The sequence below is a fragment of the Gossypium arboreum genome, chromosome 10, assembly GCF_025698485.1.
Source record: "Gossypium arboreum isolate Shixiya-1 chromosome 10, ASM2569848v2, whole genome shotgun sequence".
NCBI lineage: Eukaryota > Viridiplantae > Streptophyta > Magnoliopsida > Malvales > Malvaceae > Gossypium > Gossypium arboreum.
Genome location: NC_069079.1, coordinates 46,622,345 through 46,627,019, shown reverse-complemented (window position 1 = coordinate 46,627,019; position 4,675 = coordinate 46,622,345). Strand labels below are relative to the sequence as shown.

Below are 4,675 nucleotides of genomic sequence, written 5' to 3'. Positions count from 1 at the left end.
TAAGATCAAAGATAAAGAAGGGTTCAGTTTTTAACTTAGTTTGGACTCAAGGTTTCAAGAATATAGATTCATCAAGAACGAATAATTTAAGGCTCAAATCATGATAACTAGGGATAACATAGCATCAAGGTTAGTCATTTAGGCTCTTGACTAATTAAACAATGCCTTAGGACATCCCTAAACATTTCACCAAATACAATTTCAATCATACTTACATTTACCCCAATGAATAACAATTTATTCAAGCATTACTTATCTACAAGCATCTATACAATCTATCTATACAATCTATCTATCATTTGACACAAATCATACATATTTACATAAAGCATAATTACCACTAGTCTATTATGCAATATAACTTATTGAACTAAGTAATCCATTTTAAAAGAACCAAGTTATCTAACATCAATCGAAATTTACATGCTCAAAATTCAAAAATACATCATTCAATATCAAAACCAATAATCCCAAAACCAACATATTTCAAGAACCATATAAGAATAATTAAAAAGAATTAGAAAAGAAAATTTTAAAATTTTTATAGATTTTTTTAAAAAATTTAAGCAAAACACATAACTTAAAATTTCTATACATCCCTCCACACTTAAGTTACACATTATCCTTAATGTGTCCCCAACTAAAGATTAGTTTGAGAAAACTCATCGAGTTTAAAACTATGTGCAACCAAATGACGGAGTAGTCCTTAAACTTCATTAAAGATCTCAATGTTGTGTAGCTCTCAGTGGGTAGACCTACATAGAAAATAAAACACACCAAAAACAAAATGATAAAAATATACAATAAAAAGAAATAAGAAAAATCCAAACAAAAATTAATTAAGTCATCAATAATTGGGGTGATTCGTGTCACCACAATAAGGGAATTTCCATGAGGTCCTTGAGACTTTGAATCAAAGTTTGTTCTTTATTGTCGAGATAACAACCTCCTAGTTTGATTGAAACAATTTTTTCTATCTTAACTTCAAACGTTGAGACAGCCACATCAAAAGTCACTTCTTCCCAAAGCCTAACCAACTTCAAAAAATACGAACTAAACATCATATAAAATCGTATTTTCTCGAACCGTAGTTTCCATATCGAAAGAAAAATTTATGTGATCATGAAGTACGTAAGTTGGATCCTCTAAAACAATGGTCGGAAAGTGTGTCAGCTCCTTCACACCTACACTTAGTTGCAAATTTAGCTCTTCCTCTACATCTAACTCTACTCCTACTCATATGTCAATCGGAATGAAACACCATCTTCGCTTCTCACAATCTCGTCACAGTCTCCAACTCTGAACTCTTGCTAAACACTTGTGTTCAACTCATCATGCTTAATAACGATGGAGTGGCCCTCATCCTCAAGCTTGGGAACATCATGCTCAATGTAACACCCCGAATTTGGGCCTAGAAGTATTGGGCCTTGTGTGCGGGTCCGTAAGGAGGTTGTATATAGGTATTTAATTGTACAATGAAATAACACAATTAAATGTCTGCTTTGGTGGTTAATGGCCCTGAGAAGTGTTGGAGAAATCTTAGGTTCAAACTTGGGCTTTAGCAAAAATTTTGGTATTAAGTGAAAAAAAAACCTAGATGCTTGGATGAGGGTTTTTTAAATTATTGTGTTAAATAAATGACACAAGGAAGCTTGTAGTCTAGTGGTTGTGGCATCATTAAGGTTGTATGGGAGCTTGGGTTCAAGCCTTGCCTGTTGCAATTTATTTTGGTTTTTTTAAGGGAACCTGGACTTTGGCCTCTAGACCTTATAATTAATTGGGGATAAAATATGACACAAAAAGCCTTGTGGCTTAGTGGCAAGTAGCGTGTGGAGCATCTGAGGGGAGGCATGGGTTCGAATCCCATGGCAAGCAAGGAGCATTTATTTTGCTAACAGGGGGCGACAAGAGTTGGTGTTGAATTTAAACTCTGATGTTGGAGGGATCCCACATCGGAAAGCTAACATAAGAGTGGTTGCAAAGCTGGCTTTAAATAGAGGGAACCACGAGGAGAGCAAAGGTACCTTTCTTGGCTGATCCCTTTCGCTGTATGGCGTGCTCGTTTGGGTTAGGCGTCGGCTAAGAGTGCCCGAAGCGTGGATTAAGTCTAGTCTCCTATCAGGTGTGTATTTCTCACTACTCTAGCTGTAGGATGGCTATTTCGGGCTGCGATGGGATGAAAGAGGCTATGTGGGCCTAATGGGCCTACGGGCCCAATTGGATAAGTTGTTTGATTGTGTAGTAAATATTGGACTGGGCTAGGTGAATCTCATATTTGTGGCTAGATTTGGGCTTTAGGCCCATTCGTATTGTTATCCCTATTTAGAATACTTTAGTTTACCAAATTACTGAAATGCCCTCGATTTGTAGAATTACTGTTTTACCCTCGATTTATAGAATTACCATTTTACCCTCGATTTATAGAATTACCGTTTTACCCTCGATTTACAAAATTACCATTTTACCCTCAGTTTACAAAATTACCGTTTTACCCTCGATTGTGAAATTACTGAAATACCCCAATAGGATAAAATTACCAAAATACCCCTAGTTTGTAAAATTACCAAAATACCCCTAGTTTGTAAAATTATCGAAATACCACTGGTTTGTGAAATTACTGAAATACCACTGGTTTGTGAAATTATCGAAATACCCCTGATTTACAAAATTACAAAAATACCCTTGACTTTCTAAAAATTATAAAAATACCATTGGTTTACAAAATTACTGAAATAACCTTGGTTTGTAGATTTACCAAAACACCCTTGCAGGATGAAATGACTAAAATACCCCTAATAGGTAAAAAGACCGTAAAGTCCCTGTAGGGTAAAGTGACCGTAATACCCTTGTATGGTAAAATGACGAATATGCCCTTATGCTCCATATGACTGATGTGCTTAGGATTTACATATATTGATATTGGATTAGTTAAGTTTGAGTGACAGGTGGTGGTTATCGTAGGTGATTGATTATGGAAACGTTTCAACTTCAACCCATAACAGGTGTGTACTAGCCCTCCCAGTAGCTTAGATTAATATCTGCTGAGAAGCCGAAATGCTAAAATACCGACATTTTGGGAACTTGTAATGTTGTATGTGGGTATAGATATGATAAATACGATAAGATCGGTGTTTGGATCGATGGAACGGGTAAGAACTCAATTTTGTAAGAACTCAATTTTGTGCACGATGGTAAGTTGGGCCTCAATGGGCAGGAATTAGGCCAAATGGGCTTTTGGGCCCATTTGGGTAAAATTGATAGAAAATGGAATTTGGAAAAGTTGCATGTTAAAAAGGTTAGTATTGTTGTAAAATTTGGGTTAAGCAGGCTTAGTGGGCTAAATCAGCATTCGTAGGGCCCATTAAGGGTTTTGGGCCCAAAAGCCCGAATTTGATAAGGGGGTTAAAGATCATTGTTTAAACACTTGGAAATATTGACAATTCTAATGAACATGGAAAACCCTGATTTTTGGTAAAATTACGAAAATACCCTTATAATATGAAAAATGACTGCTTTACCCTTGTGGGCAAGTGACTGACTTGGACTGTGTGGTTAACGGGTTTGATTGTGAATATATGTTGGTGATATGAATGACTTGACTGTGATTGTTTAATTCAAATATGGGCATGACATTCTGCATACATGACATATTGCATGGGATATGGGTTATATTGATGGAGGAAGTGCTAAAAGGGCTCTGCCCCAGTTTACCGAAAAGGGCTTTGCCCCAGTTTATCAGAAAGGGCTTTGCCCTAGTTATTAAAAGAGGCTAGGCCTCCAATTATATGATAAAGTAGCTATGCTTCCAGTGGAGAGTTTGGTTGGGTGGGTTGAGTTATTCCCCAGATGGAGAGCTTGGTTGGTACGGGTGGAGAGTAGCGGATGGTGGGTCGAGTAGTCTCCCCAAATGAGCTTGCATACATTCATTGACATTACATGTGATATTGAAATGGGCTTACATACATCCATTGACATTACATGTGATATTAAAATCAGCCTAGGGGCCATACCGTTTACAGTAAAGGCTTCGGCCTAGTGATATGATTTATGAAAAGGCTTCGGCCCAGTATATGTCAAGACTAAATAGAGCTTTGGCCCAGATTGTACTGATACCGTGTTATTTACTGTTTGTTTGTTATTGGGGTTACACACTGAGTTTTCGTAAACTCACCCCGTTTCTAACTGTGCAGGTAATCCCTAAGCTTAGATGGTTTGGAGCTGTGAGGGACTCAGAGATGGCCACACTACTGGTTCTGTTTCTTTTAATTGCAATAAGTAGCCGATTTATTTCTTTATAAGTTTTATCTTAATTAATATTATTATTTGGTTTTGGGTTGTAATAAGGCCATTTTAATTATTTTTCTAGGATTATTTTATCTTATACCCTATATTTTTCTGATAACAATATGAGTTAGACCTAGGGCGCGTTTCCAAAATGATAATTGTTTTCAAAATAACACAACAATACAATTAATCAGTTTATCAAAAATATCTACTTAAATGAATTCCAACTCGTTTTTCTCAAAACCTAACCTAGCACCAAAGTGTGGCAATGGTTGTGGGCATGTCTAGGATTGGATCCAATGAAGAGCTTGGTAATTAAGCAGCCTTCTAGGCTCACCTCCTCTGTTTCGAATACCTACCTGATGCACAACTTTCATTCACTTTATTAACT

At 36.5% G+C, this 4,675-nt stretch overlaps 1 long non-coding RNA gene across 1 annotated transcript; it reads left to right on the top strand.

Annotated features, from left to right (window-relative positions):
- The first annotated feature begins 2,019 nt into the window (after positions 1-2,019).
- On the top strand, positions 2,020-4,357 carry LOC128281791 (uncharacterized). Its single transcript, XR_008272062.1, has 2 exons — positions 2,020-2,122; positions 4,191-4,357. It is a non-coding gene; the product is annotated as an uncharacterized LOC128281791 (long non-coding RNA).
- The last annotated feature ends 318 nt before the right edge of the window (positions 4,358-4,675 follow it).